At 42.3% G+C, this 24811-nt stretch overlaps 1 protein-coding gene across 1 annotated transcript in view; it reads right to left on the bottom strand.

Moving 5' to 3' along the window:
• The window catches only part of klf12b (Kruppel like factor 12b), a 94681-nt gene extending 70091 nt beyond the window's left edge, over positions 1–24590 (bottom strand). The window contains exon 1 of the mRNA XM_061724655.1: positions 24413–24590. The gene's annotated coding sequence lies outside the window, so the exon portion shown is untranslated. The remainder of the gene's footprint in view (positions 1–24412) is intronic.
• Between the last annotated feature and the right edge of the window lie 221 nt (positions 24591–24811).

Here is a 24811-nt window from a genome sequence, read left to right as displayed (position 1 = left end):
GTGAGCAACTGTTCACCCTTCACACGGCAGAGCTGGACGTTGGGAAATAAACCCCCTCAGAGGTGTGTGATCGTGTCGCGGGCGGCGTCAGTCCAAGTTCCTGCGACGGTGAAGACGAGTCCTGGTTAAAACTATTCCTGAAGCTCTGGCAAAGAAATGGAACTGATTCTGGTTCAGATGAAGGTTGACACACTGTGTTTGCAGGTAACGTCTGCGTAGACGTAGTACAGTTACACGTAGTGCGAGGTGGAAGGATTCAGCGCCGCATCACAAATGGTGCTTTTCCACTAGTACCTACTCAGCTCTACTCATCTCAGCTCAGCTCAACTTAACTTAGTCAGTTAGTTAGTTTCTATTTATTGTCCTTTCGGAAATTCTTTTTGTATCTGTGGCAGTCAGAATACATGGTCAAAAACAAACCTGGCCTGGTTTCTTTTCCACTACAACTGTAAATAAATACAGAGACACATGCAGATGCACCAAAACATTCAATCAGATGCAAAATACAAATAGTTTAGAAAACTGTACGTTAACAAGAGGAAGAACTGCTGATACCAGATTCTATCACCCGCGTGTGCAGTGTCTACAGTGTTATTAAAACCATGCGGCGGGGAGTGCTGGGCCACATGGGATAATGTTCCCCACGCCCCGGACCCCCCGCCCCTTCGCCTACAGTATGTGCGTATGAGTCGGGGAAGGGGGGGAAGGAGGGGAAGCGGAGGCCGAAGCCAGGAGGCAGGACCAGCAGAGCCGGCCCTGGAAGGACGCCCACGCTCCCCCACCGGCCATCCAAGTTGACGGGGGCCGGCCCTCCAAGCCGGGCCAGGGCCCCACCGTACCTCCACGGGCGCCGTCGGAGCCCCCAGGCGGAGGGGGAAATGGTCCAACATCCCTCCATTCATACTGACAACATAAGACATAGACACCTGAGAAGGGTTCCATCCCGCCGCCGCGCCCGCCTGTGCACCCCCCGGCCAGGGGAGGCCCGATCCCCGGACCCGGACCCACCCGGCCTCTCTCTCATTTTTTAACTTGATATGGAACACAAGCCACAGACCAGCAGCACATCTATCATCTCCTCCAGGTTCTACATCTTTAGTGTTGTCTCTTCTTCCTTTAGATACACAATCAAATACGTCACAGCAGCTTCTCCAACCTCCTACTTCTGATCTGGGTGCTGGATTGTAGTGGAAAAGAAACCCGGCCGTTGAGATCAGTAGAGTAGGTGGTGGTGGAAAAGTAGTGCGTTGTAAACAGACTCCCACAGAAACACCCAGCTCAACAGAGAGGCCTCGCTCTGTTCCCGAGTCAAGCGCCCAAGGCAAACGGCGAGCATCTGTGACTCCGTTTACATGCAGTAAAAATTGGGGTTATTGCTAATATTCCGGTTACTGAAACATTCTGAATATTCCGTTTACATGGTAATTAATCATTTGGGATATCTGGATCAAACCATCGACGCGCGGAGAACGTGATGACACAATTCTCGTCATTTCTGCTTCTTCTTCCTGTATCCAAATTCAAAACAAATGCTGCTTCGTGCAACTTTTCTCTCTCCTTCTTGTAAATCTTCTATCCCGGTACTTTCTACCGTCTACAAATGCAGAAATGTTCATATCCTTCATCACATTTATGAAGTGATTAGTCTCCTCCTGGTCTTGTGTTTCTCCGTGTTTATAAGAACTTCCTGGACTCAGAAGACCAGGATTCCTTGTGAACAGAGCATGTGCAGAAAACAAATTCATGTTCCATTTGACGGGGATGTTCTGTTAGGCGAATACATGACCAAATATTCAGTTAGAAAAGGAGTAACCCAGGGGTCATATTCAGGTTTTTAAAAACTGGAATATGAGCAAATTCTGGTTATTCAAAGGGGTTATTGGTGTTTACATGGCCGTGCAAAACTGGGTTATTGCTAATATTCGGGTTTTAAAAGGGTTTTTGATGCATGGAAACACAGCCACAGATCCAGCAGCACATCTATCATCTCCTCCAGGTTCTACATCTTAAGTGTTGTCTTCTTCCTTTAGATACACAATCAAATACGTCACAGCAGCTTCTCCAACCTCCTACTACTCATCTGGGTGTTGGATTGTAGTGGAAAAGAAACCAGGAGTTGAGCTGAGTAGGTGGTGGTGGAAAAGTGGCATTAGTGTGCGTTGTAAACAGACTCCCACAGAAACACCAGCTCAACAGAGAAGCCTCGCTCTGTTCAGAGTCCAGCGCCCAGAGCAACGGAGAGCATCTGTGTCACCGAGGCCGGACCTGCTGCCACCGGCTGGGGGGGGGGGGTTTAAAAGGGCGGGGGGGGGGGAAAGGGCGGGGGGAATTAGGGCTGATACATGAGCAAGGATTCAGCAAGGTGATAGCAAACCAAGCCAGTGACGGGGGTTTGTAGGGGGCGTTGAGGGGGTTGGACGGGGGGCAGTTTAGCGCCGGGGCAGGATGGGGGGGTGGGGGGTAGAGAGGGATCTGGACCCGGGCCAGGGACCAGTGGAGTGCAAAGCACACGGTGCAGGAATGCCAACACACCCCCCCTTCCCCTCACCCACCCCCACCCGGCCTTGCACCAGCGAGACAGGAGAGAGAACAAGGGGCTGCTGGGAAAGGCAGGGCACAATTCTACACAAGGTAATTCAAAGTGCTTTACATCAACATTAAAAGCAGCAAGACACAATTAAACAGTAAATAACAAATTAAATGATAAGGAAAGAGGTAAAATAATAAAAAGCACAAGTTGTTAAAAAGTCTGGGTACAGCGAGCGAAATAAGCAGAGTCAAATTCCTCGTCGGGCAATGTTCAAACTTGGTCAATAAAGCTGATTCTGATTTTGATTCTGATTAAAAGTGGCAGGAGACACAATTAAACAGTAAATAAGACATAAAATTATATAAAATTATAAGAAAAGAGGTCAAATAATAAAAAGCACCAGTTGTTACAAAGTAAGGGCAGTAGATCCAGCAGGTTCATCTCATTCTTACAATGGCAAGAATTACGTTTCTATACGGTCAAAACGTACCAAGGCCGGGTCAAATACAGTATTACAAAAGTAATCTGTAACAATTTGTACGGTGGAATAAACCAATTTGACAATTCTATGCCAAAATGCCTGTTTCCAGGTCTTATTTGATGTGATTTCATTTGATTTCATTTGATTTAAAGATTTTATTTCGAACATGCATGATAAAAAAGGGTACAAAAAGTAAAAAAAATGTACAGCACTTCATATAAAATTAGTTCACGGATCCACCAACATGCTCGAAACGGAGTAGGAATGAAGTAACCACTTATCCAGTCCTACCCCTGAATCTTACATACATTCTTACATAGAACAAGACGAGTTTCAATAACTGTTCAGTACAGTGATATAATACTCAATTATATGTATATATAAATATAGTCAAACTTTCACACAACTGACAAGAATTACGTTTCTATACGGTCAAAACATACAAAGGCGGGGAAGGCGGGGGGGCGGCTGCAGAGAAAAACATTTAAAAATGGTACAAATCATCAATAATTGCCTGAGCAGAGCTACAGTATATAAGGGAGAGAACGGACGGGCAGAAGAGTCGGATGAGCATTTCCTGTCTCACTTCCCTCTCTTGCCCCTCCGGACACCCCAGGGTGACACTCTGACCTAATAACCGGCCCAGAACTCCTCCCCGTTAGAGTCCATGAATAGAGGGAATGGGCATGACGTCACAGATGCAACTTCACAGCGGGTTACGCCCACTGAGTGTCAGAAAGACTGAGTGTAAGAAAGACTGAGTGACAGAAAGACTGAGTGTCAGAAAGACTGAGTGTCAGAAAGACTGAGTGTCAGAAAGACTGAGTGACAGAAAGACTGAGTGTCAGAAAGACTGAGTGTCAGAAAGACTGAGTGTCAGCGTAAACTTTCAGTTTGTGCAACTGGAAAACATCTAAAATGGGAAAGAGCTGTTGTGTGATCGACTGTACTCATAGATTTAGCAAGAAATCGGAGTTATCGTTTTACAGACTGCAGAAAAATAAGCTTAAGAGAGACAAATGGATCGCTGCAATTCACAGAAACAACTGGATTCCAGACACCGAAACGTGGATTTGTGGTTCCCATTTTGTATCAGGTAATGTTGGATTTGTCAGGGTTTCTCAGTTGGGGATATGTTTTTACATCATCACTCACTCTCCTGTCATTCCAGATCCTGCCACCCTGATCAGCCAGACAATCTCCTCATTCCCCTCACCTGTGCTTCCCCGCCCGTCTCCACACCTGGTTTCCATGGTGATCAGTTCCCTTTATATACCGGCCCACTTCCACATGCCCTCTGCCAGATTGTCTAGTGTTCATGCCTAGCTTTCCAGCGTTCCTGAGTCTGTCTGTTTCTGCCTGCTACTTTGCCTGATTCCCGGTTTTTTGATTTTTGCCTGCCCTTTGGATTTGTCTGCCTGATCTGCCTGATCTGCCTGATCTGCCCGGTTTTTGACTCCTGCCTACGTTCGACCTGATTAAAGCCTTTTGGACTCTGTTACTCTGTTTGGTGTTGTGCTTTTGGGTTCCCTGCCTTTTGAGCCGTGACAGGATTTTTGGGTAGCTAACGTTAAACGGTCAAATCATAAAGTTCGGTGTCCTCATCACTTTAATTTCTACAACAAATCCTGCCTTGAAGTCGGACCAAGCGTCAAGACTTTTGTAAGCCTTCAAGCTTTGCTTCGTGTATTTCCCCGGTGTAGAAATGAAGTACATATAAATATCAGGAAACTGGATTGGTGTCCAAATATTAATGTCCATGTTCCACTGGTTCTTGGTAACTGTACCAAATATTAATGTCCATGGACCACTGGTTCTTGGTAACTGTACCAAATATTCATGTCCATGGACCACTGGTTCTTGGTAACTGTACCAAATATTAATGTCCATGGACCACTGGTTCTTGGTAACTGTACCAAATATTCATGTCCATGGACCACTGGTTCTTGGTAACTGTACCAAATATTAATGTCCATGGACCACTGGTTCTTGGTAACTGTACCAAATATTAATGTCCATGGACCACTGGTTCTTGGTAACTGTACCAAATATTAATGTCCATGGACCACTGGTTCTTGGTAACTGTACCAAATATTAATGTCCATGGACCACTGGTTCTTGGTAACTGTACCAAATATTAATGTCCATGGACCACTGGTTCTTGGTAACTGTACCAAATATTAATGTCCATGGACCACTGGTTCTTGGTAACTGTACCAAATATTAATGCTCATGGACCACTGGTTCTTGGTAACTGTACCAAATATTAATGTCCATGGCCCACTGGTTCTTGGTAACTGTACCAAATATTAATGTCCATGGACCACTGGTTCTTGGGGTAACTGTACCAAATATTAATGTCCATGGACCACTGGTTCTTGGGGTAACTGTACCAAATATTAATGTCCATGGACCACTGGTTCTTGGGGTAACTGTACCAAATATTAATGTCCATGGACCACTGGTTCTTGGTAACTGTACGGGTCACTGTCAAGTCCAACTGACGCTAATTTAAGCCCATAAAGTCCCGTATTGAGCTGAAAAGGGACGCACTTTGTTCCGTATTACTGTGAGAGTCAAAAAATTGTCATAAAAGGCCAATGGAAAATGACATTGAGCTGTTGAGTTCATAAGTTATGTTTTTCTGTTTTACTCCAACTGTAGCCTGCAGTCGTTGCCTTTGAGGCAAAAAACATGTTTACAAGTTTTCTACAGACTTTCTGTTTGCACTTTTGTTATTGCACTAAAAATGTGCACTATTACTGAACGGATGTTCTGCTTTCTTTCTATGTTTTATATTAATTTATACAATTTTAAGTTAAGCAGGGCAGGTTTCTGTTTAAGAAAGATACCTATTTTATTCAGTTCATTTTGTTACACTGCAAAAACTCAAAATCTTACCAGGAATATTTGTCTTATTTCTAATTAAAATGTTTCATTTTTAGTAAAAAAAAATCTCATTACACTTAAAAAAAGAGTCATGACCAGAAAAATAACTTGTTATTTGACAATTTTCATCTGTTTCAAGTAAATCTTCACTTGAAATAAGTAGAAAAATCTGCCAGTGGAACAAGATTTATCTTCTCATTACAAGCCAAAAAAATCTTGTTCCACTGGCAGATTTTTCTAATTATTTTAAGTGAAAATCTACTTGAAACAGGTGAAAATTGTTGTTTTTTCCAGTGATGAGACTTGTTTTAAGTGTAATGAGATTTTTTTGACTAAAAATGAGTAATTTTAACTAGAAATAAGACAAATATTCTTGTTTTTGCAGTGTAAACAGCTCAGACACAACAGAGCTGCGGAGGAATCGCAGCTGGTTGTAAATCTCAGCCGGATCGGAGCTGTTTCTGATCATGACCTCATAGCGTTGGCCCGGTTCTGCCGGAGAACCGTCCAGGAACCAGATCCCTGCAGAACCGCGGGTTCACAGAGCTGCATTCACCGGAGCAGGAAGTGGCTCTGGATCTGCCCAGAGGTTCGGCAGACTCCAACCCTCAACCCACTCAGGGCAACTTAGAGATGAAGACTTTTATCCCACCGTATCCAATAATAAATCACCCGGAAACAGACGTGAGAGACTCCAGCTCAGGAGGAGATGATTAGCAGCTCATGTGGGACGTTTCTGCACAACAAGCAGACTTAAATAAGACTTTACAGTTACGGCTGTAAATGGACTTCAATAGGAAGTCTGTGTGGCTCCTAGACTTGACTAGACTAGTTCCGCTCAAGACCAAGACTAGTTCAGTTCAAGACCAAGACTTAGGGGTGGGTATTTCCAAGGACCTCACGATACATCACGATACTTGAGTCACGATACGATACGATACGATATTGCGATATCCAAATTTTGCGATATATTGCGATATTGCGATATATAAAGTTTGCTGAAAACTGTAAAAAGCTTTATGGATCTTAAAATCCGAGTTGCACGTTCATCAGATTATAGTGACAATTCATGGGACAAACTGAGTGAAAACAATGTTTTATTATAACTATACAAGCTAAAGTTACAACATATTTGTATATGTTTTTCATATTATTTACATCATATGAAATTAACATTAAATTTAGTATGAGGTTGCTTTAATTATGTGGCAAATGATAATAAACACAAGAAAGATGGGTACTAAAACCAAGGACAGGCACAGTGATCAGTCAGTATAGATATAAATCCATAAATAAATAAACCTCTGTTCATTATTTTTCATTTTTTAAGGACAGGCAATTGTGTTATATAAAAAATAAATTATAAAATGAAATAAAACGTGAAATAAAACCTGAGCTCAGTGCAGGGCCCTCCCGGGGTTGGTAGAGAGTGGCAATGCCCAGGGGCCTCATCTATAAAGTTTGCTTGCGCAGAAAAAGCGCCTGAAAGTTGCGGAAGCCGGCATCTACGCAAATCCTCGGATCTAAAAAGAAAAAACTAACCGAAAAATTTGCTTATCTTTACGGCAACCAGGACCCTCCCGTAAGAATTTACTTAAGACACGGGGAACTGGCGACGCAGGCTGTGAGGTGGTGAAATGAAGCCAGATTCATGTCATACTCTTAATAATGTCATCACATATCACAACATATATCAGACTTATAATAAAAATAGCGCTGATCGTGTCGTGTCCCTCTGTGTGTGAAGCTCAGTCAGTCAGGACTCTGCTGCTGCTGCAACCTCCTCTTCCTCCACCGCTTTAGGACCGCTCCACGGAGCCCCTCATTTCTTCCCTAAAGGGACACAGATTTTTTTTCATATATAATGAGTTTTACGCGCGTGAAACCTTTAGGTGCGGGTGTATGGTGCCTAAATTATGGTCCCGCATTAAAACGACGCAGAGCCTACGGCGTAGGGTACGCGGCGACGCACACCTACGCCGTAGGCTCTCTGTGATTCATAAAGGAACGTTGCGTGCAAATCTGCGTGCACATGGTTTTATTGATCCGGATTTTTTTTTGCGCCCGGCATTTTCGGCTTTTGAGCGTACGTGCACTTTTAGTATGACTCCTACGCAGTCCATTTTAAATGAGGCCCCAGGACTGTCACTTAGATAGGAGCACTGGGTGATGAAATGGGAAAAAATCGTGGATAAAAAATATTTAAAAAAATAAAAAGTAAAAAAAAATCGATATTCAAATTTTGAATATCGATATTGAATCAGTTGGAAAAGTATCACGATATATTGCCATATTGATATTTTTACCCACCCCTACCAAGACTAGTTAAGGTTGAGACCAAAACAAGACCAAGACCAGGACCAGTTCATCTCCAGACCAAACAGAAACCTAGTTCTGTCCTGATCCTGCGTGATTGTAGAACATCATCCTGGTTCATCTAGTTTCCATATGAGCTTGTATTCAATAACAATAACACAGAGAAGTGGATGAGGCAGAAGGTATAAAATTCCACTGGCCCGGAAAAACATTTTCAAAAAATCATTCATTCCATCTGACACAATCATTCTGAACACTATTAAATAGATCGTTGCACTTTTAATAGGCACTAGTCATGTATGTTCTAATTTATTTACTGTTTTTTTTCTTTTTTAATGTATTTCTAATGTATTTATTCGTTTTCTATTGTAATGTGTCTTTATGGGAATGTGTGAATGTGGTTGTGAGCCAACCTGTCAAAGAGGAATTTCTGTCACCATTGGGACAGACAATAAAGTATTCTGATCTAATCTAATCTAATCTCCAGTGCTTTTAAGGATTGACACGACTACTAACTAGTCCCAAAGTCCTCTAGCAGAATGACCAGCTCCAACACCCCCCTCCCCCTCAGGAAAGAATGAATAGTTCAATTCAATTCAATTTTATTGTTGTCTCCAGGATGTTTCCAGAGACCAGAACATAAACCCCCGAGCAACTATTACATAAACAATGGCAGGTAAAAACTCCCCTAGTGGGAGAAAAACCTTAAGCCAAACAGTGGCAAGAAAAACTCCCCTTTAGGAGGAAGAAACCTGGACCAGGATCAACATCTGTTGTATTAGACGCTATACAAATAAAATTGAATTGAATTGAAAAAGAGAGAACAGACAGAGAGAATGAAGAACAGAGAGAGGAGAGACACAGACACAATGGCTAACTGGTGCAGAACAGGGATGACTATAATAGTAAATGTTACTGATTTAAATTGGACTGAATTTAGAGATGAAACCTGAATTTTAGATATTAAAGATTGAAATTACATTATTTACCATTATTGTAATCAGATTACACCGTATATCAGCATCACTGAAATGGACCTGATGCTTAATCAATCACAACAATATGCAAATATTATTCATATATTTAGTCAAACAAGGCCGTTATAAACACAAAACTGTAATTAAATACAGACACATGCAGATGCACCAAAACATTAAATCAGATGCAAAAATACAAATAGTTTACAAAACTGTACATTAACTAAAGGAAGAACTGCTGATACCAGATTCTGTGACCTAGAGAGACTCAGAGACCCGAGACCGAGACATGACCAAGACCACAAGAAACCGGTCTGGAGAACTACAAGTCTAGAGGCTCCTGAAGTCGCGCTTTCTCCAAACAGACAGACTTTAGCTGACTTTCAGGTAAAAAGAGCCTCAAAATCAAAGCAGCAGAGGCTAAAACATCATCACTTTAGTTCCATCCAGAGATATTTTCCATTATAATCCTCCCGTCTGGTCAGTCGGGACATTTTGACGGTTTGAAAAGCTTGTCAAACTTTCATCAATGTATTTTCCTCCTATTGAAACCACGATGAGCCTCTGCCATGGCAGACGCAATAACACCTCCACCATATAACACCAGGTGATGTTGCAGACGCTGCAGACGGCCAGGTGATGCTGCGTCTGCATCTGCGTGAGCAGGCAGGGGGGCGGCTAATCCAAAAAAGCAGCAACAGACAACATCAAAGGTACATAAGTCGATAAAAAATAGTAAAAAACTGGTGTAGTGTAGAGCACATTGTCCGGTTTTGAGTTGGGTTTTGAATGTTGTGATGGAGTCTGTCTGTTTCATGTGTGTGTGTGTGTGGGGGGGGGAAGTCCAGAGTCTGGGTGATGAGCAGCTGAAGTCACCCATGGGTGAGCCATGGTCCTCTGAAGCGAGGGAGACCCGGCTGAGCGATGGAGAGAGAGAAGCGTGTGTGTCCCCCCCCTCAGCACCTGAGAGGAAACAGCTCCATTTATAGAGCTGGTGCTCATGTAAACACAGAGGAAGTTCCCAGATTCTGCTGGGTCGCCCTCGGGTCCCGGGGAGGGAGGGGGGATCCTGTGTCACTAATCCAGTCAGGATGAGGCCTTGAGGGGATGAGGGATGAGGGGGTGAGGAGATGAGAGGATGAGGCCTCCGAATGCAGCTCGTGCTCATTGGACGATACGTTAGATGCATCAGCTGTGAAGGTTTTTCCACAACAGAAACTTCAGTTCTGATCGTCCGTCATCAGTGGACTCAGATCTGGAAACACGGCTCGGTCCAGACGATTAATCCACAGAGAAGAAGAAGAACTGCTGCTGGGGACGATACTTTAGCTGGTAGAGCTCAAACTAGGGATGTTCCAGTCCGATCACGTGATCGGCGATCACGTGATCGGAAATTGGACTGATCACGTTGTTTCAGACTCGATCGAAATCGGACGTTGCTTCCCGATCAGGGATCGATATAATAATAATAATAATAATAATAATTAAAGCTGCAAGCAGCGATAAACGGGCCCTCGCGCGTGCAATTTTCAGTTTCGGCCATGGCGCCAAGAGATTTTTCTTTAAGTTGCGACATGATACAGGTGTGTACCGATTTTCGTGCATGTACGTCAAACCGTATTGTGGGGCTTGAGGTACAAAGTTTTCTAGGGGGCGCTGCTGAGCCGTTAGGCCACGCCCATTAATGCAAACCATTAAATATCAAATTTTTCGCCAGGCCTGGCTTGCATGCAAAATTTGTTGAAGAGAAACCAAAAGTAAAAGCAAAAAAGCACAGAGACAATAAAAACATCTATGAAAGACCAGGGAAAGCCTTCCTGAACAGAAAAGTTTGAAGATATGTATTTTATTCAATTTCTTTCTCTTTTTTAATAAATAATAACAATAATTAATTAATTAATTAATAACTACTAAATGAAGTAAAAGAAGGTAATTCATTTATTAAATAAGTAAAATATAATAATAAATCTATCGTCATCAACATCACCATCCTCTTTGAACATACAAAGCAGTAATAATGGCGATCTATACAAAAATACACACATTCATTCAGAAAAGAAAAGGAAAATACTGTAAGTAACAATAACTTTTTTCCCCCTTTTCTCTCTTTTTTTCTTCTATATATTTTATTCTCAATATTTTGATCAGCACATCAAATAGATGATGGAAAAATGCACAAATGTTTTATTCTTTAAGCCAGAATAGGACAATAGGAAGTTAAGAGTCTAAAAACCACATTACTGCCTGACTTTATGACACTGTTGCTCTTTTATTTGCTCATTTGTTACATAACTGCTGGGTATTTTAAGTTGAGCAGCTGTCTTTATTTAATTCAAGTTTATGTTTAAATGTCCCTTATGTTTACTAGTTAATAGTTGCACTTTTATTACTTGATTGTTCAAGTTACCTCCAAGAAAACTGCACGTTTTAAGTGCTAAATGATGAAATAGGAATAAAATAAAAATAAGGGACAACCTGGATCTGTTTGTTTTGTATTTTATCATTATTTTAATGTGTTATTAAAGTATCGGATTGGAACTCGGTATCGGTAGATACTAAATAATCAATACTGGGAATCGGATTGTTGCCACAAACACCTGAAAATAGCTCAAATGTGTCTTGATAAACATTTAAAGGAGTTTATGTCTTCTAAAATGACCATTTTCAGAGCAAACACGCCCAAAACTTAAACGGGTCGGGGGTTTAACTATTCCTGCACAGGTTCACGTAACAAGTTAACCGTTTTACACAAACACTGGAAACAAAAGTCGGTCAATAATTAATCTCTGGGCAGAATTAGTTGGTTTTTCAGTCGTTGTGAAAGACCCCCCCCCCAACACACACACACACTACCACACTACCACACACACACACACACACACACACACACACACACACACACACACACACACACACACACACACACACACACCTCGTCGTCTGAGACTGTGGGAAAAGAAGAAGCTGTTTATTTGGAGAGGAAACGCTGAAAGCTCGACGAGTCGTCTGGTTTCTCTGTCTGTCAGGGTGTCAAACACACGTCTGCTAACGCCACTTCCTGCGCCGCTGCACGCACACACACACACACACACACACACACACACACACACACACTCGCACACACTCAGGAACTTTGCGGCCTGCAGCGACGATGCAGCTTATATTTACGTTGATGCAGAGACTCATATCTGCCTGTGAGAGGAAAATGGAAGCCCCTTCAGCAGCAGCCGCCCCCACACACACCTACACACACACACACACACACACACACACACACACACACACACACACACACACACACACACACACACACACACACACACACACAGAGGTAAACACAGAGTCTGACATCCTCTTGCATCAGCAAAGCGGCTGAACCAGCCGTGACTGTGACATCTCCCCGTGACGAGACTCCAGTCGGCTCCAGCAGGCGAGGAGGCGGAGCCTCCACGCCGGAGCTGTTGGAGACGGTTCCAGGCGGTTCTGGTCCGGTTCCGGTCCGGACAAGGTAAATGTTGAGTCGGGGGGCTGCAGGAGCCGGTTCTCGGCGCCGCTGACCCCCCAGGAAACTCACCGCACCGTCTCCAGCGGATCAATAGCAAACGCACTTTGTGCCTCGGCCTCTTGTTTGCTCTGAGTCCGCAGGTCTGACTCTGTGCTGATGTGGCCGCGCCGGAGACGCCGGAGACACCGGCGGCTGCACGGCCACATCAGCGCTTTTTTCCCCCTAGCACATCTCCAGCGTCTCCAGCGTCTCCAGCGTCTCTAGCGTTTCCAAAGTCTCTGGCGTTTCCAGCGTTTCCAATGTCTCCGTCGTTTCCAATGTCTCCAGCGTCTCTAGCGTTTCCAATGTCTCTGGCGTTTCCAGTGTTTCCAATGTCTCCAGCGTCTCCGGCGTTTCCAGCGTCTCCAGCATTTCCAATGTCTCCAGCGTCTCCGGCGTTTCCAGCATCTCCAGCATTTCCAATGTCTCCAGCGTCTCTAGGGTTTCCAATGTCTGCAGCGTTTCCAATGTCTCCAGCGTCTCTGGCGTCTCCAGCGTCTCCGGCGTTTCCAATTAGAGATGCACCGATCAGGATTTTGAGGGCCGGTCACCAATAACCGATCTCCAAAATCAGTATCTGCTGATCCCGATGTTGCCGATCACAGCGTGAAATCCATAAATTCGTCAATATTGTTGTCTCATGTACAACACTGACATTGTATTATTAGGTATCAAAATTAGGAGATGAGAAAGTATCATGAATTGTCTGAAATTTTATTTCAGGCTGAGGCAATGTGCAATATTTCACTCTAGAGACTCTTAGAGACGACTTGGACTAGAGTAAAGAGTAAGTGTAGCTTACTAGCTTAAGCTTTCCTGCGGCAGTTTGTTGTTGTAAACGTCATCAGATCGGCTGCTTTGAACTATTATTTTTCGATCTCCAATCAAAACCAGTAGGGGCATTATCGGGCCGATACCAGTCGGTTGCCGATCGATCGGTGCATCTCTATTTCCAATATCTTCTGCGTTTCCACCGTCTCTGGCGTCTCCAGCATCTCTGGCATTTCCAATGTCTCTGGCGTTTCCAGCGTTTCCAATGTCTCTGGCATTTCCAAAGTCTCCAGCGTCTCCAGCGTATCCAGCATCTCTGGCGTTTCCAATGTGTCTGGCGTTTCCAATGTGTCTGGCATTTCCAGCATTTCCAGTGTCTCCAGCGTCTCCAGCGTATCCAGCATCTCTGGCGTTTCCAATGTCTCCAGTGTTTCCAATGTCTCCGGCGTTTCCAATGTCTCCGGCGTTTCCAATGTGTCTGGCGTTTCCAGCGTCTCCAGCGTTTCCAATGTCTCCAGTATTTCCAATGTCTCCAGCGTTTCCAATGTCTCCAGTATTTCCAATGTCTCCAGTATTTCCAATGTCTCCAGTATTTCCAATGTCTCCAGCGTTTCCAATGTCTCCAGCGTTTCCAATGTCTCTGGCGTTTCCAGCGTTTCCAATGTCTCCAGCATCTCTGGCGTGTCCAATGTCTCTGGTGTTTCCAGCGTCTACAGCGTTTACGGCGTTTCCAATGTCTCCAGCGTAAATTTGTAGGGGTGGCCGCGGCCCCCCCTACAAATTTGCTGGCCCCCCCTCACTGGCCCCAATTTTAAAAAAAAATAAAAAAGAACACTTGCCGGTCACATAGATTCTATCGTCAGTTATGCGTTTCATCCCAAATCATTTGGGTCAAATGCATATCAGCAGGCGTTTCTTTAAGTATTTCTGAGCCTTTATACAACAGTATAATAAAGTCCTGTAATGACGGCTTTTAGTTTTGGTTCCACCCCAAGAATTGAAGTGGCCCCATCTGGCCCCCATAGGAACAGTTCTGGAGGAGGCGCCCCTGCCTTCTTCAGGTCGGGTTCAGGTCCTGTTCCCTGACCTAGTTTCATGTCCGGTTCAGGTCTCCCCCGATGATGGGACTCCTCTCTTTCCGCCGCTGCAGCCTCTCTTCCCCCCCGGCGGCGGCGGCTAATGCGTGTCGTCCTCCAACTGAATGAACCCCCCCCAACATATGCACATCTGCATGCATGGCAGCACTCCTGGAGATCGACCTACATGTTCTACATTAACTGTACAACCACACGCCGACCCACTGACTCATGTACAGTAGCTCGACTGACGCAGCGCTAACGTCACGGTGGGGTTTTATTCTCCTCCTTTTCTTCCTCCTTTTCGTCATGACACCAGCGTGGTGAAGGTTGGTGGTACCAAAGCATCACCAGGTTCCCTGATCTGACCCCCCTTAGTGCTGACGCCACTAGATCCATCCCAGCTGAACGTGGACCCATGCTTAGCTTAGCATAGCATCCTCTGCTACTAGATAGACTTGTAGTCAAGACCGTCTAAACCCAGACCAGGACCAGGGAAATATCCGTTTTTCCGGCTACGTGGAAACGTGTCCTGAATCCAGAGCTAGGTAGTAACGAGTTACATTTACTTGAGTAAGTTTTGGGAAATGTTGTACTTTTAGGAGTAGTTTTGAATCACTATACTTTTTACTTTTACTTGAGTAGATTTGTGAAGAAGAAACTGTTACTCTTACTCCGCTACATTAGGCTACGTTGAGCTGTTACTTTTCTTTTATCCCTTTTATCCGCGTACGCGTCAATCTCATGACATCATTGGGTGATTCTTTGGGAAAAATGTTTGTTTTTGCATGTTTTGTCACATTTACACAGACTCAAACACACACAGAGTTTCTATGAGTTCATGTTTGTTCTAGTTCTGCCTGGTTAAAAAAGAAAAGTACAAAGGCTTTTATTCTGTTATTATTTTATTTATTTTATTATTTATTAAAGTACTTGAATTTAATTTAAGATTATTTTAATTTAAGCTATTTTTAATTTTTTTATTTATTTTTATTTATTTTATTATTTTATTGATTTAATTTACCTGAAGATGATTATTTTGTACTTTTGTCTGATTGAATGGTTGTGTTAAAAAAATAATCAGACGTTACTCAACAGTTACGCAGTACTTCAGTAGTTTTTTCTTTTACTTCTACTTGAGTCATATTACTCTGAAGTAACAGTACTTTTACTTGAGTACAATTTTTGGCTACTCTACCAGCTCTGCCTGAGACCTGGAGAGACCCGAGACCGAGACAAGACCAGGACCACAAAAAAACAGTCTGGAGACCTACAAGTACAAGTCTGGTACGAGACACCTTTAACACGGATGGAAACAGAGTTCAGGGTCGAACCCGGGTCTGCATCAATCATCCGCTCCCCGGAGGATTCTCTGAGACACGGTTTCAAACTTCTAATCCTCCTCCATCCCTTTAATTGGCCTCCGTCCTTCTCCCTCCCGGCCAGCCACCATATTTGGTGGAGGTGAATTACGCGCCGGGCCGGAGGAGGGAACGTCACCGCAGATAAAAAACGCTGGCATGCCTGGAAACATGTCAGGGAAAACCTTAAATCAGAGTCTGGGGGCACCTTTTCCCCGAAGAGCGAGTCACTTCCAGGAAGAGGAGAGGATGGGGTGAAAAACAAAAGCAGAAAGAGAAGACTGCAAAAACTACATCTTAACAAGAATATTTGTCTTATTTCTAGTTAAAATGTCTCATTTTTAGTAAAAAAAAATCTCATTACACTTAAAACAAGACTCATCACTGGAAAAAACAACAATTTTCACCTGTTTCAAGTAAATTTTCACTTAAAATAAGTAGAAAAATCTGCCAGTGGAACAAGATTTTTTTGCTTGTAATGAGAAGATAAATCTTGTTTCACTGGCAGATTTTTCTACTTATTTTAAGTGAAAATTTACTTGAAACAGGAGAAAATTGTCAAATAACAAGTTATTTTTCTGCTAATGACTCTTGTTTTAAGTGTAATAAGATTTTTTGACTAAAAATGAGACATTTTAACTAGAAATAAGACAAATATTCCTGGTAAGATTTTGGGTTTTTGCAGTGTAAGTATCAAAAGTATCTTGTGAAAGATACTTTTACAAGAGAGCACTGCACAAACCTGTTAAATTTGTCTTATTTCTAGTTAAAATGTCTCATATTTAGTCAAAAAAATCTCATTGCACTTAAAACAAGACTCATCACTGGAAAAAATCCAACAATTTTCACCTGTTTCAAGTACATTTTCACTTAAAATAAGTAGAAAAATCTGCCAGTGGAACAAGATTTTTTTGCTTGTAATGAGAAGATAAATCTTGTTCCACTGGTAGATTTTTCTACTTATTTCAAGTGAAAATTTACTTGAAACAGGAGAAAATTGTCAAATAACAAGTTATTTTTCCTGCTAAGGACTCCTGTTTTAAGTGTAATGAGATTTTTTGATTAAAAATGAGACATTTTAACTAGAAATAAGACAAATATTCCTGGTAAGATTTTGAGTTTTTGCAGTGTAAGTATCAAAAGTATCTTGTGAAAAAATATACTCAAGTATCAAAAGTAAAAGTACAAGTATTTTATAGTACGCATGAAAAGAAGCAACACAACCAAAAATGATTCATCCCTTGTTTTTTTATTTTACTTTCAGTTGAATGAAATTAACCAAAAATAAACTGTCTTTCTTGCAAAATATAATTCTTTGATTATTTTAATTTGTCACGAGTAACGAGGTGGCAAATGTCAAACTAACGAAGTTAAAGTATATTTTTTTAACTTTTAAATGTAGTGAAGTAAAAGTAAAAGTCCTGATTGAAAAAAAACACAAGTAAAGTACAAATCCTTTTTAACTATTTGACTCAAACCTGAATTGAATTAGATTTTTCTACTTATTTCAAGTGAAAATTTACTTGAAACAGGTGAAAATTGTCAAATAACAAGTAATTTTTCTGGTAATGACTCTTGTTTTAAGTGTAATGAGATTTTTTTGGACTAAAAATGACATTTTAACTAGAAAAAAGACAAATATTCCTGGTTAGATTTTGAGTTTTTGCAATGCAGAGAAGTGGAGTTACTTTTAAGTGTGACTTTAGAATATAAAACAGGTAAAATACAAGAAAATATTGACGGTGGCCAAAGAAATTATAAACACAGGTCGCACACATGACGCTACACTGCAAAAACTCCAAATCTTATTAGGAATATTTGTCTTATTTCTAGTTAAAATGTCTAATTTTTAGTAAAAAAATCTCATTACACTTAAAACAAGAGTCATTACCAGAAAAATAACTTGTTATTTGACAATTTTCACCTGTTTCAAGTAAATTTTCACTTTTTTTCAAATGATGAGTCTTGTTTTAAGTGTAATGAGATTTTTTTTTACTATAAATGAGACATTTTAACTAGAAATAAGACAAATATTCCTGGTAAGACTGTGAGTTTTTGCAGAGAGAGAGAGAGAAGGTTTCTCTGGATATTACTGTGAAATGTGAAAAGTTTCTGTGATCCCGGTAATGAAAGCTCCAACAATGAGCGGCTGCTTGTGAGCAGAACAATCCTGCAGGAACGACTTCAAGCTGCTTACGTTTCACAGGCGGCCGTGGCCATTGTTCCTCTCTCTCTCTCTGTTTCTCTCTCTCCGTCTTGTTTTCACTATTTACGCTATCAATGGTGGAGTCACTGGCGGTTGCACAACACTTTCCATCCTCTGCGTCTCTGAGCACACATGCTCCGAGCTCTGTGTGCCGACTCCATCTGGTAAACAAACGTGGGCCGGGGACCCGGGGAATCGGGGTCAAAGGTCAAAGGTCGCTCCGCCACAGAAAACACCCAGGGAGGGAACAGTTCATCGTCTTCTGACGTGAGGAAATAGCAGTTCGGAGGCTTCACCTCCAAAATCTCCCAAACCTCTAAGACTCGAGTCAACGACAACTTCTACTGCTCAAGATGAAGCAGCAGCAAACAAACCATGTGACACTTAAAGCTGCTTTCGTCAACGAACCTTTATCAGCTGAGGAAAACGAGACGAGATGCAACGAAAATGCTGGTCATGTGACGATAACGATAAGTAAATACAAACCGGATTCGGTTGAAGTTGGGAAAATATTCAATTGAATACACTACAAAGACAACATATTTAGGCCCAATCCCAACACTCCCCCTACTTTCTACCACTACCCCTAAAAAAGAAGGGACAGATTTTAGGGCACTTAAAATCTTCCCTGTTCCCTGTCCCAAAACTCCCCCTACGCCTACTTTCAGAACCCCCCCTAAAATCAGGAAGCTGAGAGCCAAAAGCTGTTTTAATTTCAGCTGTAGCTGTTAATATGCCACTTTATTAAGTTTTAATATTTTTTCAGGCGTAAAAGTAACTGTTAAGATCCCCAACCTGGGCTCAGTTTATCCAAATAACGCCTGTTAAGAAATTTGACCCAATGTTTTCGGCGATGAGAAGAGCCGCTCGTCCGGGGACCAGCAGCTGCTGTTACCATGGTAACAGCAGCAGCAGCCGGAGTACAGACGTGATCACCAGGTCAACCTGCGCCGTCGTCCCGGGGAGAAACCTGCAGCTCTGTGGAGAATTACCACTGGCTGAAATAAATCATTTAGGAACATAAATGTTTGTTTAATAGATGAAATCTAACAGTTGTAGCTACGCCTGTTAAGAAATTTGCTTCGAAAATTTCGGGATGAGAACTGCCTGCCGGCTCGGGAGCTGATTTATGGTTCCATGTTAAATCGACGCAGAGTCTACGGCGTAGGGTACGCGGCGTACGGCGCGCGTCACTGCGTAACCTACGCCGTAGGCTCTGCGTTGGTGTAACGCGGAACCATAAATCAGCCTTTATTCTGGCGAGATCTTCGTAACAACGGGCAAGCGAGTGATTATGTACATTCACTGAGTGAATATTATGAAAGTAAAATATATATTTCTCGCTAGAAATGTAATCAAAATGCATTTTTATGCAGAAACTAACTCAAAATATTGATTTTATTCACTAAAAAATAAGAAATGTCCGCCATGTTTTTTTTTTATGATTCAGTCTGCAAATGATGACGTAAAGCATTCTGGGAAATTTTCTCTGGCCCCTCGGTCGGTGAGTCAGTATCTGAAAAACCTCACGGGAACGCGCAAAATTTAGGGGTAGGACTGAAAAGTAGGACTAGAGGGGGGATTGGGACTGGGCCTTATTTTCCGATCTCCGATCAAAACCGATAGAGCCGTTATCTGGCCGATATCGATCGGTTGCCGATCGATCGGTTGCATCTCTAAACCAGAACACCTGGAAGCTGCAGCTTCTCCTGGACGCGGCGGCGTTGATGGACGGATAGAGCCGGTCTGCTGGTGAGAGTAAATATGAGTTAAGAGATAGATGCAGATTTCTGTTACCAAAAGCGATAAAAGAAGTTTAAAGAAGATGTATTTCTTTTAAAGGGGTCTGAAATAATAATGAAGGAACGAAATAAACTTAAACTAAAGTCCTAAACTTAAACATTTAAACAATAAAAATAAAAATGGCTGCCTTTGATAAACTAATAAATGCATTTAGTATAAAAAACTACAAGAACTGGGTTTGTAAACATCCTTAAATCTGCAGACGGGTTCTAACAGGAACCGAGGAGGATTTCATAACCCAGCAGTAAACGTGTTTATGATGCCGTTATTCCATTCAATTTCAATTCAATTCTATTTATAAAGCACCGTCTATTACAACAGAAGTTGTTTCTAGGATCTTTCCAAAAACCCAGAACATGAACCTGAGCAATTATTACATAAACATAACAATTACATTCAGTCGCTTCTTCAAGCTCAAGAACCAACAGGTCCAACAGGATAATGATCAATAACGATCAATCCACCAATCAAAGTCCTTGATCTAAACGATTCCATCTCATAAAGTCTTGAACCTGCAGATTTTCAGAAACAACCAGAGACTTTAACACTTTAACACCGACGACAGACGAGCTTCAGGGTTCATTTTAGAGGATAAGTCAACACTTAATACTTAATACCATAAAAACAAATAAACAATCAGCAGCATGAAGACAGTGCCCAGTTCAGTTGAAACAATATTTTTTTAAATGTAATGAATTATGATTTGACATTTGGAAAGGAAGAGAATGAAGTTTGAATAGAATTACAGGTAGTGTAAACCCTTTCACAATAAAGGTGAAAAGTGGTCAAGAATTCTAAGATCAGGTCATTTCAGGCAGGTATTGGTTATGAAGGTGTTTTATTTGATTTCATTTCTATGTATTTATGTCTGAGAATGATGTAGTTTTCTGTGTTGTTTGTGACTAAGGGAGTTGTGTCTATTATTGTTTTGTTTGTCGTGTATAATGTATGTCTGTTATGTATTAACTGTTAATGTGTGTGTTGTGTGAATGTCAGACCCCAGGAAGTATAGCTAATGCTGTTGCTAATGCTAATGGGGATCCTAAATAAAAATAAAATACCCAGAACCCCCCAGGGCTGCAGGTCCGAGCATCACCTCCTTCCTCCAGACTGGTTACAACTTAGTCCTCACACGTCAGCCGGATTAATCCAGTACATGAAGAAGACTCCTTTTTTTTTTTTGGAATATGGAATATTTTTTTACACTTGAATTGTTTGAGTTAATAAACTTAAATGGTTTTAGGCAATTGGTTTCCTCAAACAGTTTGAGTTCAATTAACTTATCAGGTTTTACAGTGCACTTCTGGTTAGATGCTAACTGCATTTCGTCGCCCTGTTCTTATGACATGTGCAATGACAATAAAGTTGAATCTAATCTAATCTAAGTGAGACTTTTAACGTGAAAGGGGAGGGGGGATCCCCCAATCCCACCGACCCCCCCATATCTGCACACCCACAACCAACACAACCCAACAAGAGCCACAGATATGTCTCTTATACAGGTGGGGAACATATTTGGAAGGTACAACCCCCCCAGAATGTATTATTGAGGGAACCAAACCTTCAACCCCCCACTCACTTAGACAAGGAAAGTTTATTGCTACAGCACAATTCAACAAAAGGTAATTCAAAGTGTTTTACATCAGATAGATAGATAGATAGATAGATAGATAGATAGATAGATAGATAGATAGATAGATAGACAACCACACTTCCACTCAGACAATAAAAGCACATTAATATTAAAATAAACATGAAAGGTTAAAAAATAGCATATAAAGTGCAAACTAAAATATAGTCCAGTTGTGGCAGAGGTGAGTGCGTGAGTGAACATTAAATAAAACAACATTAAAAGCGGCAAGACACAATTAAACAGTAAATAACAAATAAAACGAAATAAAATGATAAGAAAAGAGGTAAAATAATAAAAAGCACAAGTTGTTAAAAGTAAGGGCAGTAGATCCAGCAGGTTCATCTTAGTTTACGGACAATAACACGTGCAATAACAATAACAAGATGTGCAATACCTGTCTGTCTACATCACACACATTCTACCTGCTTTCTTTTTCTTTCGCACTACTTTTACTTTCATTGCAATGTACTGTATATACTGTTTATATTTCGTAATTATATATTTTTTTTAACTTTTTACTGTTTTTTACCCCTCCCCTGCATGTGACTGTAACAATTCATACAGTGAATTAAACCAAGAACACACTAGTGTTGTTTCATCAGCCTGTTTCAGTTTTAGTTTCAGTCTAGTCTTTGTCTTTGGGTCCAGCATCATTTTGTCAAAGATCGTATTTAGCCAAAAACCATTATACAATTCAAACAAGGTTATCTTTGACAATTCAATTTGACAATTCTACACCACAATTCCTGTTTCCAGGTCTTATTTCACACAACTGACAAGAATTACGTTTCTATACGTTTCAAAACGTACAAAGACCGGGTCTAATACAGTATTATAAAGTACTTAACCCCCCCCCTTTCATGTATACAGTATGTACTGACCGATGAAATAAAATGATAATAAAAGAGGTAAAATAATAAAAAGCACCAGTTGTTAGTCAGTAAGGGCAGTAGATCCAGCAGGTACATCTCATTCTTAAAATGGCAAGAATTACGTTTCTATACGGTCAAAACGTACAAAGACCGGGTCAAATACAGGATTACAAAAGTAATCTGTAACAATTCATACGGTGAATTAAACCAATTTGACAATTCTACGTCACAATTCCTGTTTCCAGGTCTTATTTCACACAACTGAGGAGAATTACAGTTTCTATACGGTCAAAACGTACAACGACCGGGTATTTTACATCTTATCTTTCACTTATTTTTAAACTTACTGCCTTTTTTCCATTCGGTTTTGGTTAACGAGACCAGGAATTGTAAAAAAAAAACACATAAAAAGCACATTTGTCATAATCTAACACCCCTGAAGGTGCTGAATGTTTGAATGTTTGTTTCTATACGGTTAAAACGTACAAAGTCCAGGTCAAATACAGTATTATAAAGTACTTAAACCCCCCCCTCATGTATACAGTCTGTACTGACCGACGTCTCCCCCGCCACATCGCAGTTACAGAGGTCAGAGCTTTAGTTTCCACATCAAACCAGGAGGAGAGGCCAAAGTGCCCCCCCCCTTCACACACACACACACACACACACACACACACACACACACACACACACACACACACACACACACACACACACACACACACACACACACCTCCCCACTGGACACACACATGCCTTTGCTGTCAGCTCTGCCCCGGCCGGTCCCTGTAATTGAAAATAACAGCCAGGGGCCGGCAGTGGGGGGGGGTCCCGGGGGCCCCTGGGTACCCCTGGGGCCCCTGCCCCCCCCGGGGCCCCCCCAGGACCACACACACCCCCACTCCGCCTCGGTGACAGCCACCCATCAATACCAATGACCGTTACCGTGGAAGTGAGAGGCGATGACATCCAAGACGCCTCCCCTGCAAACACTCCCACACAGGCGGGCGGTGCGCGCACTGGTGTCCTTCCTCTGCTACCCGAGCCTGCTCACGTTTAACCCGTTACTAGCAGACCCTGTCTCTCACTCTATTAAAAAAAATAAAAAAAAGAAAGAAGAAGAAGCTGAGAGTTCCCTGGCTCAAGCTGAAGCTTTTGGCTAAGCGTTGTAGAAACTGCGCTGCAATTGGAAAAATCTCATGTCGCACATGCATATCCGTCTTTTCCTGCCCTTTAAAACATCATTTTTAATATTTTTTTGCTGAGATAATTTAGTAAGAGAACATTTGGGCTTCCAAAATTCAAATCGAAACAAAAAAACTCATCTTTTTCAGGTTTTTCCTTCATTCTGACAGGCGGAAAAGCGCTGAACTGAATATACCGTTTATCTGTCACTGCGTTAGTTCATCTTTATTTCGGTCCATTATAAGCATAAAAATCAATAAGCAAGATAATAATAAACATTTACAGGTTTTTCTTTGGTCGACATGGTGATTATTTTGACCGAAAAGGTCCGGGCTTGAAGCATAAAAAGCAGAAAGCTTATCTTGCCTAGTGTAGTTTCTGCGCTTTACTTTATTTTATGATTCATTTTCTGATTTAATCCGCACGGTGACCTTGAGTGTCAGAAAAGGCGCCTATAAATAAATAAAAGCTGCTATTATTATTATAATTGTTATTATTATTAAGACTTGCAGCAAACTTTTCTCCCCCTCGGAGACGCGCTGGGAGAGTTTCGCAGCGCGCGTTCCCGTCCTGATCTGATGGGGACGCGCGTCCCCGTCCCCGTCCCCCCCCCCATGACCCCCCCTCTAGGGGGGTGAGGGGGGGCTCGGACTGGGTTCGACACAATGACATCGCTGATCTAAGTTGTCATCCGCCGTGACATGAGCCGTGACAGCTGAGAGAGAGGACGCGGAACAAAAACCAAAAAAACCGAAATTACGCACAGACCTGGTTCTGCTGCGGATCCGCGGAGCCTGGAGATCCTGGGAGAAGACGTTTGTTCCTCCTTCCTTCCTTCTTTCCTTCCTTCCTTCCTTCCTTGCCCAGTCCTGTGGTCTCCTCCTCTCTCCCTCTCCTCTGCGAGCAGCTCCCTGCTCGAACTCTGCCTGCTCAGCTGCTTCAGCCCTCGCCACTTCTCAGGAAATGAATGGGAGCCGCAACAGAGAAGTGTTGTACTGGAGCGCGTCACGTGAGGCGCAGAGCGCAGGGGCGCACGGAGGGTGGAGGAGGGCTGGGAGGGCTGGGAGGGCTGGGGATGGTGGAGGGGGGGCCGGGGGGTGGAGGCTCCGCCACGGGAGACAATATCCTCTAAAGCTTTAACAGCATGCATCGAATTACACGCCCCCC

This window comes from Cololabis saira, chromosome 6, assembly GCF_033807715.1.
Source record: "Cololabis saira isolate AMF1-May2022 chromosome 6, fColSai1.1, whole genome shotgun sequence".
NCBI lineage: Eukaryota > Metazoa > Chordata > Actinopteri > Beloniformes > Belonidae > Cololabis > Cololabis saira.
The sequence above is the reverse complement of the archived record's forward strand: the minus strand, read 5'-3'. Positions and strand labels throughout refer to the sequence as shown.